Source organism: Dermacentor albipictus, unplaced genomic scaffold, assembly GCF_038994185.2.
Source record: "Dermacentor albipictus isolate Rhodes 1998 colony unplaced genomic scaffold, USDA_Dalb.pri_finalv2 scaffold_26, whole genome shotgun sequence".
Lineage (NCBI taxonomy): Eukaryota > Metazoa > Arthropoda > Arachnida > Ixodida > Ixodidae > Dermacentor > Dermacentor albipictus.
Genome location: NW_027225580.1, coordinates 2,871,712 through 2,884,318, shown reverse-complemented (window position 1 = coordinate 2,884,318; position 12,607 = coordinate 2,871,712).

Genomic DNA, 12,607 nt, shown 5'->3' with positions numbered 1-12,607 from the left:
GCCCACTAATAATGTTTCTGCTGCTTACCGCTCACTGATATTTGCCAGAAGGGAGAACTCTTGAAAAAGGTTTTCTTTCTGCCGTGCGCATAATGTATGAACAATGATGTCTTGTGACGTTTACACATCAGTAGAACCAGCTACCTGACAGAGCACTTACTATGCCTGATCATGCTTATTTGTGCAGTGCTGTTGAACAGTACATATTGACGCGATGAATGTTTTCACATTCAAAGTATCGGAAAGATGCTTGTTTTACTATTGTACTCTTCGCGTTCGGTTGATGTTAGTATTGTTTGCTAGATTTTGCATGCGTATTCCCCCCTTATGCAATATGATTTGGAAGTTTAAGGGGCGATGGTACCCGGACAAACGACCTTAACATTTTTGGCGACTATGTCAAATTCCACTCCCGACAAACAATTCATAATTTGCGCAGTTATTTAAATGTGCTTCTACTTCTTTCATGTGAAAATTAGAACAAAACAATTTAGTAGTATGGAATTTATAAAAACATAAATGAAACACATGTTACTTTGGTAAAGGAACACTTAAAAGTAACGATTCCTTCAAGAGCGATGAAAGTGCACATATCTTCTCTACAACACGGCGACTTTACTGAACTGAAAGAAGTAAATTTCATAATTGCAGTCCTGAAATACAATTACTTTTAGATTTTAAATTCTAACAAGGCAGTTTTTAGGTGGAGCAAGTTGTAAACAAAAAAGGTATTAATTGAAAATTTATGCTTTTAGTTCAGTCTCTATAACAATCACTCAGCACTTATTGATTGAAATTACACAGGAAAACGTTCATTCACTACAGAGAAAATATTCCTTATGCAACTCAAAACAGCGTTTTCAGTAACCTTGTTTTAAGTTTTAACTGTTCAACCATCCTGGTATGCTTCTGGGGCGTAGTCCGCAGCCTCATCTTCATCATACTTATTTACGAAACCTTTGCTGGCACTTGCCATGGCCTTCCGTCATTATTCGCATTAGTGTTGCATTTCTTTATTTGGGTAGCGAAAAATTGCTACGTAAGCAACCTTCTTAGAAGCCACCCCCACTTTTACGAGCAGGTATGCATCAGATGAGCGATTTTTGAATAGCTTGTGGTGCAACTACAAGCGCGCCACTTGCTTGACATATTCTTCATAAAATGAAGTATTTATTGGTCCTACTTTTGAGAAACGGTGTTATGGACAGATTTTGTGTACCATCCCCCCTTAAGGATTAAAAAAATGATGACCTAAATCTAAGTGCAAGAGTTTTTTATGACTGCCATCGAAATGCGAAGGCCATGGCTGGCCATTTAACTCCTCCCCTTTTGCTAGCAGCTGAATGCCATAACCACAGTGGCAGGTGAATAATAGAAGAACAGTTTTTTAAATAGATTTGTTTCTTCCCTGTATGTAGGAAAATATTACAATAATAGAGCGTTTCATTGCAAAAACTTCTTTGTGACCCTTTACTGAATAAGTTGCATATTGAGTATACTTGAAATGCAAAAGTTCCTCTTGAAATCCCCGAGTGAAATGTTCTTGCAAGTAGCATGTTACTTCCATAACTACTTATGAAGGTTGTAATGACAGAGGATATCGCTATATGGGTTTATGCGCTAATAAATGTGATGACAAACGTAATAGAATCTTTTATTAAGAAACATTAGGCATAGGCATTTCTACATACTTGATCAGCTGTCTACGTGCAAGAACAGTTTATACTCGAAGGATACTTGAAACTGCACAGTTTTGATTTGCTTTTCTTTAACGTGTTGTCTTCTATGCTGTTTTAATTACATAACAGCAGGCTGTGTCTCCTCTTCGTATTGTTGAATGAGGCTTACATGACGGTGCGGAAGGGTGCAATGTCACTGTGCCACTATAGCAAGCCAATCATGTTTTGCAAATGCACAGTTTTTTTTACCGCTCAAAGCAAAGATTAGTACAGGTGCAGCAAGGATAAAAAGTCCGAAGTGTATTCAAAGTTTATTGGCCTCTGCACAGGCAAAAAAAAAAAAGAATTCCACATCAGAGAAGAAATACACCTTAACGTGCTTAAAGTAAACGAAAACGAATTGAAGATGCTGTTTATTCAAGCCATGGAGTTAAATATGCTATCGCAGAAAATTCATTACGACAGCCTGCGCGTTTGGCATGTCAAATTTAATAAGCAAGTGAGGTAAGATAACCTTTCAAGATGCATCGGGAAACTTACGCGTGAAAACCGACACGAAAAGAATGCAACTAAATGGTCGAGTTTTCATCGCACCGTTAAAACGTTGGGTAGTAAGCTGCCTTGTCGTTTGCCCTTGCCGAGTGGGCAATGATTTAAACGGCCCCGTATGCGCTATTTTTGTATGCTACTCGACAAATCAGAAAATTTCGATGACTCCAAAAGGCCATTTCCTCTCGTAGGGATCGAACACCTCGTAGTATTGGCAACTAGCAAAGGTGTGTCTATAGCATACGAAGCAATCGCGAAAATGCACTTAATTTGCTACGTAACGTGTCAACGAACGCATAAAAATACAAATGTGGACTCTGCGGCAAAGTTTTTTATCCTTCCTTCGCGTACGTACCGGATTCGTCAATCCATGCCTCCACGCATTGCTCTCATTGATCGGGATGCCATTTTCCAAAACAAACCGCGAGATAGTTCTCGGCGCAATTTTCACGGAAAACAGCAGCGATCGCTGCGATCGGTTGGTCTCCAGTCGAAAAGGGGGCGAGGTTGGTTCTGCGACTGCGATTTCTATCGCGTGCGGCGGAAATCGTACTTCCGGCATCATGAAAATCGCACCATGTGGAACAGGATTAACTCGGATCAGTTGAAGAGAGTATGGCGGAAGTCACGTGGTGTTTTTCGCAAAGGAGCGCTGTGACTGGTGTGCCGGTCATCAACGTTACCATAGCAATAGCGTTCATGAAGCTCTCGTTGCTGCTCTCGGCCTCGGAAAAGGAGATGAGCTTTTTCGGCCCGTGTCTTTCTCACAGCGCATTCTGTTCCCGAAGCAAGCTGACTTTCGAGTGTGGTGCGTAAGCTTGAAAGTTGTGTTTTGGGTCTGTGAGTGTGAATGTCAGCCAGCAGCAGACACGCTCAAGCAATCAAAGCGTCGACCTTCGTCACCTTCTTCAACGCGGTACGGAAAAACACAGGATCGCATCTGCTTCCCTAAAACTGTAGCAGAAATTTGATAGGCTTTGTTCTGACGCGCGTGAGCAGCGCACACTTCCGCCCGCTCGTAGCAATGCAAGTTAAAGCTAGCGCCTAACTGCCCCGGCTAGCTGATTGGAGGCGCAAAGGGAGATGGCACACCAACATGGCTGCACTTCCTGCTTCAAAAACGTGACGTCAGGGCCTTTACTATTTTGTTTCTTCCCTACACGGTGCACGACCGATCAATCCCGCCCTCCCGTGACAGGAAAAAGCTGCCGCGCGTCTCTTTCCGTGGCGCGCGTTTTTCCTGCATAGGACGCCTCGAAGCCTATATATATATATATATATATACATATGCAGTACACATAGTAGCGAAGCTGCGAAAGAAGCCTGGACGTTCTGCAATGGCGGCTTGATGGTGATGATGATGATGACGGCGCTTTAATGGCACCCCCTTTGAAACGGGGACGTGACAAATAGTCAACTAGCCTTCTTTATTTACTCAGGTATGCTATAGATGTTTTTTATCGGGCATTTTATGTATACACCTCCTTAATCTTTTCTTTCCTTCAAAACCAACCTTGCACCTCTAGCTTTAATTGTGAGAGATCCGGTCGTATGAATATCTTCCCTGCTTCCCCCCCCCCAATATTTTAAACGTCTCCTGCTTTTCTAGACTGCTGACCGGTGGACGGTTCCGTCTATTTTAAATTCGAGTGCTTCTGGAAGGTATACGTTACCGACGGGCCTCACTGACTGAATTCCTTCGTATTCGAGTAGGATGTGCTGAGTGGTCTCGGGATTTTTGCTTCCGCAGAAACATGCCTCATCTTGTTGCGAATATTTACTCCGGTATGTTTTTGTCTTTAGGCAACCGGCTCGAGCCTCAAATAGCAAGACACTGCCCTTTGTGATATCATACAGATTTTCCCTTCTAATTTCTTTTTTCTCATTCTTGTAAGCCTCGATTGTCCTTTTCGTTGCCATTCTTGGCACCCAATTAAGTGTCTCTGTTTCTCTCACTTTCTCTCTGATGACTTCTGGTTGTCTACTTACATTATGAATTACCCTGGATTTGGTTGACAACATTTTTGAGCTCATCCTCCATTCTGTGTCCACGCGTTTCAGGTACAGATACTTGCGCGCTTTAGCCCGCCCCCCATTTATTTTCATCCATATTCCTGAGTCTTTCTTCAAAACTAAGTTTGCTCTCTGTTTCTCTGACTTCAGAAGAGGCCCAACCAATATCATCCTGAACTGCCTCATTTGTGGTGTTATCGTCGGCTCCCAAAGCCAACCGGCCTGCCGATTTTTGGTTAACTTTCAACCCTGACAAGATATTCCATTTTAAGCATACAATGGTATTTGAGAACGATAGCGCTGGCACCATTACTCCTTTACAGTTTCCACGCACCACCTCATACTTACTATGCCCCCCCCCCCTCGCCCCCAAGTGCTGTGTGTTCCATTATAGCAACAATGCGCTTCCCCTATATTTTGAGATTCTGTTGGTGGCTGGTTAAGTACTTCTTTCGTTTATGTATACGGCGAGGTATTTCCCGACTATGGACATGACTTGCTGTTGAAATGACACCACACAATTACTGGCTTCTTCATTCAAGATAATAATTCCCGATTTCTCTGTGCTAAACTTGAGGCTGCATTTTTCTCTGTGCTAAACTCGCTGCATTTCCACAGATATTCGCAAGTGTCTGTAAATCTTTTTTATTGTCCACTATTAGCACCATGTCGTCCGCATACATCAGTCCAGGGAGCTTCACGTGCACCATTTGCCCATTACACATCTAGGATAAACTAAACCCTAATTCGCTGTTTTCCAGTCGTCTTTCTATGCTCTTAACTTGAGGCGTGAACATCAATGGAGACATAGGATATCCTTGCTTCAGTCCTTGGTGAATTCCCACCACTTCATTACCTTTTAGACCTTCCCATACAACTTGCATTCGGTTCTCTCTACAGGATGTCTCTTTTAGCTACACCGCATTTTAAGAAATTGCCTATGGCAGATTACATAATTCTAATCCTTGATCTACATTACTCGATCAGGCGGCTATTACTCCAACGAGAAATCGAAATACTTAATTAAACAATTAGCAAAATTAGGTTAGCTAGCTTTTTAATTAGTAATATAGGATCACTATTTCAATATACGAATTACAGCCGGTGATTGCGCAAGGTATATTCAATTCGAATGAATTCTCAGAGGGGCACCAGCTTCGACATGTTAATTTTTAGTGCCCGACGAAATGAGTTGGCGTTCCAGTTACTTTCGTGCTTCAATGAATAAAACAGTGTTTTCTTTAAAACGTGAACTCCATGTATGTGGCAAATAAAGGAAACTCAAAACTCCTCTAAGTGTCTACATGGACTGAACTCATTCTGCAGTTGCCCCAGTAGATTATTTTTCTCCACCCACTCCGACATTTCCAATTTCATGGCTTGCATTGCCATTCTATATATTGACACGTGTACTTGATTACCCTTTTCGGGTGACCACCTTTGCTGGAAACCTGAGGCTCTGCTGGAACCCCGAGGGCCACTACCCAATAAGACCATCGCCATCTTCCCGGAAGAGATAACCCGTCTTTTCCGGCACGCCTACCCGGAAATGTTCGAGGAGAAAAAAGTTCACTTCTTGATGCGAGGCGTAAAGCAAGAACTTTTCGGTGGACTGATCCGCAACCCACCGAAGACCGTAACTGAGTTCTTGACAGAGGCAACGACGATTGAGAAAACTCTGAAAATGCACACTAGGCAATATAACGGCCAAGTGCCTATGCCGCAGTGCGCAATCCAGGCACCGGGCTCAGGTGACCTCAAAGAGACCATCAGGGTCATTGTGCGCGAAGAACTACGCAAAACGTTACCTTCGTCACAACCTCAGGTGTCCTCACTGACATGGTCAAGGAAGAACTTCGACGGTCACTGAGCATTTCCGAAGTGCAGCCCGAATCGCCGCCTACTGTGCTGGAAGCAATGACCTACGCCGCCGTCGCCCGCCGTCAAGGTCCCCCTCCGAGCCCGCGCCAGGGCCCTGTAACACCGCAGCTCTGTCGTCCGCTGCCGCCACCACCAGCTCGCCCGTCTGCCGCCATGCGTCACTATTCAAGGAATACAGAAGTATGACTCGCTCCCTACCACCGCTCACTCTACTATCACTACGGAGAAGCGGGCCACGTCTACCACCGATGCCCGCACCGCGACTTGGGTCTGCGAGGGTTCGCCGTCAACGCACCGCATCCGCAGCAAGGTGAACGGCCACACGATATCACTCACTACCTAGCCACCACTGAGTAGAACCCATGATGACGTCCCGTTAGCCGTCACTCGGCAGCTCCCTGTCCCCGCAAGGCCGACACTACACTGACCCAGCCCCGGGCCGGTCTGCAAGCAAGCCCATATCCAGAAAACTAAAAGCAGCAACCGAAGGAGGTGCGGTTGTTGTTGGTCGAACTGACGAAGATCCTCGGCCGTCGACGAAGACGCCAAAAAGACTATCTCGACGATGTATCAACGAGAAGCCACCATCCTGACGAAGCCTGGACGCAAATAGTACGCCGACAAAAGAAGACCTGACGACGCGCCATTCCTGTCAAAAGTCTACACGACACAGCCGCGAACCGCCGCAAGACCTAACGGCAACGCAAGAAATAGAACCACCAACCTCGACCTGCTTCTCGAAAGCCACGCAATCACCGGTTTAGTGGACAGAGGAGTCGACTACTCCGCCGTGAGTGGACCCACCGCTGCCCAGTTGAAGAAAGTTGAGACTGCATGGGAACGCCCACAAATTTTGACAGCTGGAGGACACCTAATAATGTCTACTGGAAGCTGCACGGCAAAAATTACCATTCATGACCGGACTGAGCCTGCCACCTTCGTTATGCTCCAACAGTGTTCCCGAGTCGTCATTCTGGGCATGGACTTCCTGAACCAGCATGACGTAATCACCGAGAAGAAGTCGAAGTCGATAAAGCTGTTGGAAGATAAAGCGATGCCGCCGGACAGCTCTCGCAGTCACCACACTATGAGAGTGCTCAAAGATCAAGTGAGCATCCCGGCTCACTCCAGCATTGTCATTTCCGTCGGCACCGAAACACCTGCAGACGTAGAAGGCGTCATCGAGGATGATTAACGTCTACTGCTCGATTGTGAAATTTGGTTCGCCTGAGAGATCGCTCGACTACATGGAGGAAAATCGAACTTGATGCTGACCAATTTCGGCTAGGAGTTCAAGCACGTCAACAAGGGCACGACGATGGCATACATCGAGGAAATTGTAGATACGAGCAATGTGTTTTTATTCTCGGATTCTGCCGCACATGCCCCGACGACCCTAGTTCCCGAACGAGACTTCGACATAAATCCAAGTCTCCCCGTGAGTAAGCAGCAACAGCTCAGAAGTCGTCTTTGACGATACAAAGACGGCTTTTCGACGTCATCGAGGATTCGACAAACACCAGTTGCAAAGCATCGTATAATAACGGAAGAGTGAGCTTGACCACTCCGTCAGAGCCCTTACCGAGTTTCGACGCGAGAACGGGAAGCTATAAGACAACATGTCGACGAAATTGTGCGCGACAACATCATCCAGCCACCGAAAAGCCCGTGGGCATCACCTGTTGTCTTAGTGAAGAAAAAGGACGGAAGCCTACATTTCTGCATCGATTATCGTCGACTCAACAAGATCATTAAGAAGGACGTATGCCCCCGCCCATGGATAGACGACGCATTGAATCGGGTCTGCAACACTGAATATTTTTCGTCGATGGATCTCAAGTCTGGCTACTGGCAAATAGAAGTCGGCGAGAGAGATCGCGAAAAGACCGCCTTCATCCCGCCAGACGGCCTCTACGAGTTCAAGGTCAAGCCATTCGGACTGTGCTCGGCGCCTGCAACGTTCCAGCGCGTCATGGACACGGTGTTAGCAGGATTGAAGCGGCAGACCTGTCTTGTTGGCTTGGTCGATGTCGTCGTCTACGCAGGAAACTTCGGCGATCACCTTAGGCGGCTTGCAACAATACTGGAAGACATTAAGTCATCAGGGCTCACTCTGAAGTTGGAAAAGTGCCGCTTCGCTTGCAACCTGCAGAAGACAGCTGCAATCGCAAAGTTTGAGCACCCCATTGACAAGAAGGCAGTGGGTAGATTCCTTGGCATATGTGCCTATTACAGACGCTTTGTCAAGGACTTTTCACGCATCGCTGAGCCGCTGACCCTTATAACTAAATGTGATGTCGAGCGCAAGTGCGAAACGCCGCAGGCCGAAGCATTTCAAGACCTCAAACGATGCATGCCCCCACTCGCCATCGGAACTCGCACACTTCGAGGAGGACGCCGATGCAGAAATCCACACTGACTCCAGTATCCTAGGCCTTGGTGCCACCCTAGTCCGGCGTAAAGATGGACATGAACGGGTGATTGCTTATGCCAGCCGGTCGCTGTCAAAAGTCGAAGGCAGTTATTCTATGACCCAATAGGAATACCTCACCATCATTTGGGTTACAGCAAAATTCCGCCCTGACCTATATGGCAGGCTGTTCAAAGTCGTCAGCGACCATCACGCGTTGTGTTGTCAAGCGAATTTAAAGGACCCTTCAGGACGCTGGGCGCGGTGGAGCCTCAGAAGGCAAGAATATGACATCACTGTAATCTACAAATGCGGGCGAAAGCACTCTGATGCTGACTGCCTATCAGGCGCCCCCATTGACCCGCCACCGGAAGACGGCAAGGATGACGTCGCCTTCCTTGGAATAATAAGCGGGCAAGACTTCACTGAACAGCAACGAGCAGACCCGGAAATAAAAACCTCGTTGAGTATTTGAAAGGGAATACCAACTTTGTCCCGAGGCCATTTAAGCGAGTATTGTCTTCGTTTGCGCTTCAAAATAACCGACTCGTAAGCAAGAACTTCTCCCCAGTTAGCGCCAACTACCTTCTTGTTCCCTCAGCACTGCGTTCAGAAGTACTGCACGGCGTACATGACGATCCGACCGCTGGGCACTTCAGATTCTCCCGGACACTATCGAGAATACAGGAAAGGTATTGTTGGCCACGCCTGACAGCCGAAGTCGCCCGTTACGTCAAGACATTTCGAGACTGCCAGCGGCTCAAGACACCACCGACAGGACCGGCGGGATAACTACAGCCGATCGAGCCTCCTTGCAGACCGTTTCAGCAGGTCGGGATGCACTTGCTGGGACCCTTTCCGATGGCGACATCTGGAAACAAGTCAATCGTTGTGGCGACAGACAATCTTACGCGCTACGCCGAAACGAAAGCTCTGCCTAAAGATAGTGCGGCTCAATTAGCCAAATATTTTGTCAAGAGCATCCTGCTGCGACATGGTACGCCGGAAGTCCTCATTACTGACAGAGCAACGGCTTTTACTGCTAATCTTACTCAAGCCATACTGTAGTACAGCCAGACAAATTACCGGAGGACCACTGCCTATCACCCGCAACCCAGATTGCCACAAACATCCGACAGATGTACCAGATTGATCCAAACATCCAGCAAAAATGAGATGTCCTATGGACACCCTTTGCATGCCCATACATCTAAGGGACGTACAATGACATCAAAGTTTTGGATGGCCGATGAACATCCATTTAGTTCCTTCATCAGACGTACAGCAGAACGAATTTTTGGTGTCCATGTAACGTTCATAAAGTTTGTACTTTAAACGTGCATTGAACGCCCCCAAAGCTTCTTTTTTTCGTATTGTCTACGAGCGCTTCTATGGTTTTGACGTGGACGATGCTGCGCAGTTGGAGCCTATAGTTTGGTGCGACAATCGCGCGGTATCATCAGTGATCATGTGATAGATGTCCATAGACCTCCCCCTTTTTTTCGCAGTTAATGACTTTTTTATTTCCGACTTTGGAAAAATAATTGAAAAAACAAGGTACAGTATGTTTGGGAATGAACTGATATATATAGTAGAAAGAACTACATGGGAATTATATCAAGGCACTCTACTTTTGTTGAGCACCACCAAACTTTTTAAAACTGTGGCTAACTTCCCGTGTGGAAGTGACAGCGTGGCCTCCGACACTTGACACTCCATCTCGGAGGCCGTGTGCGTCTAAAGCATGCTCGAAAGCAAGGAGCCGGAATCATGCCCCAAATTTTGCACTAAATGAAAAATGGTGTTTAAAGACGTCACAACAGTTAAATGATTTAAAATGATTTTACGCAGCATTATTGTGCAATTATCAATTATTCTCACAGTCGCGTGCCTGTCATACGTCACCATTAGCGCAGCCATTGCAATGGCGCAGCAAGCAAGCGTATGCGGGCATGTGTGAGCTTGTGTTTCAATGCTGGCACTGAGCTTTCTCTATGGCTGAGCCGTGCTGCTCTATGCTGTGCTCCCTGAAAGGCTGCAAAAGATAGCGCCAACCTTTCCGTTCTCACAACGAACCACTTTGAGGTTGTGGTGCTGATGCTGTGACACTTCATTTCTTATTCTCGCCATGTTTGCAGTGGCGTCCGGTCGTCAGCAGGCACATGGTTTTCAAGGTATGTCAGTGGTTTGCTTTTGTACTATCTTCTCTTTTATGCCGGTAATGAGTGCTTAGCATGGCCCGGAAGAGCTGATGCACAACACAAACGCCCAGCGGTTTTGGCAGTACCCTTCAAGGCACGTCGGTGATGTTTCTTCTCGGAATAGTATTAAACTGAACCGATTGGTGCTTAGCTAAGACTAGTTTGAACAGCTGAAGTGCAACCGGAAACAAATGGCGATAGAGAAGCGACGTTCTTGTTTGTCTCCCTTTGTCCCGTGTTTCAGTTCATCTTCTCATACTCGTCTTAGTCTTTCTTGTACTGTACGTGTTTCTCGCGGTCCGCAGGTTTTGTGCACAACGGCACGGTGGTTTCAGTGGTTCTGGCACACGTTTTCGATAGTGGTGCCAGATGTTGTGAGGTAGTCACCATTCATGCATTGCTTTGGAGGTCTTTTGTAATAAGGGCTGTCTGTAGAGCTACGTGAATTTTTTTTCCCACTTTGTTGCTCCTCTGTACGTTTACATAGCCCCTGTGTATAGCGTGCAGTATTACGTGCTTGTATCATTTGTAGGTACAAGCCATGTACTTTCACGTGGTCTTGAACAGTCGGTCTTTTTGCACATTATATGTAGCTTTGCTGTGCTCTACTGCTTGCAAGGACAATTTTATTGTCTGTGGTACTATTTAAGCAGATACCTTAGATCTGCGTCCATGATAAAGATGCTATAGGTATGGATTTATACTCTGGAATTTTAACCTAATCTCTGAATTTAGAGACGCTGAAAACAGGTTACTTTATGCGTCTTAAGCTAACTTGTATGTCTTACCCACACATTTAGAAATGTGCCTTAACTTGAAGCCCACGCTTGATTTGGTCGAGATAAAGCCCGACGCGAACGCGCCCAAGGAGAGACAGTGAGTGTCTTGGGGCACGTTCTTATCTGTCGTTATAATGACAGTCAAGCATGGGCTTCAAGTGAAGGTGAATATCGAAATGCGGAGTATGTAATAGGCGATGTGTTTGCGTAGTTGTAAAGATTCTGTCCTCTGTTTCAGGTTTAGGATGCTCAAGCCAGCCAGCAAGAGAGTGATCTTCCAGTACGGTTCGCCCTCCAGCCCCACATAGCATCGTACCGTGTGACTTTAGGAGTACTGACATATTTTCTTGCTCTTTTGAAACTGGTAACAGTCTAACTTGTAGTCACGGTAATGACTTCAAGGCTAAACCTCCCTATCTTCAGCGCACAAAAGTAATACTCCCTTTGAAGTGGCAACCTTAAGATGAGCACTCACTGCAACATGCTTCCTTGGCAGTACTGCTGCGAGGGCCAATGCAATTAACCACTGCTGCTATGTTAAGCCCATTGTATGAACACCAACCAGATAACGCTACAGAAATGTAGATGTAGCAGCTCGTCTCCAAGATCAGCTGAATCAAAGCTTTGGCCTTTCAAGGCACCTTGCTGCATTTTAAGTAGTGCTGTATGTTTTCAAAAATGTGACAAATATAGAATCCTGTTACGTGATGTCACGTGGGCGGGGAGCTTAGTGTACGGAAAGCAGTGAGACAGTTTAAAAGGAAGGGCTGATTTGATACTGCTACAAGTGGCTCAGCACTCTCAGCAGCATGGTGTGGCCTGGTACCACTGCATTTGGTTGACTAGTCCATTCCAAGTGTGATGCGGTATCAGGTAACCACTAACTGACTTCCTCGTTATAACAGTCTTCATTTCTAAGAGTGAGTACAGTATGTTAAAACTACTTTTTTTTGTGTGCAGCAGCTGTGTTACGAATCTTTCTCCTTTATGGAGAAGCTAATTTGGCACCCTTCTGCTGCCGGCGGTTACCTGCTTCTCTTACAGAATTTATCATTGTGCTAACGTATTGTTGGTTTTCAGATTCTTTTTCCTATA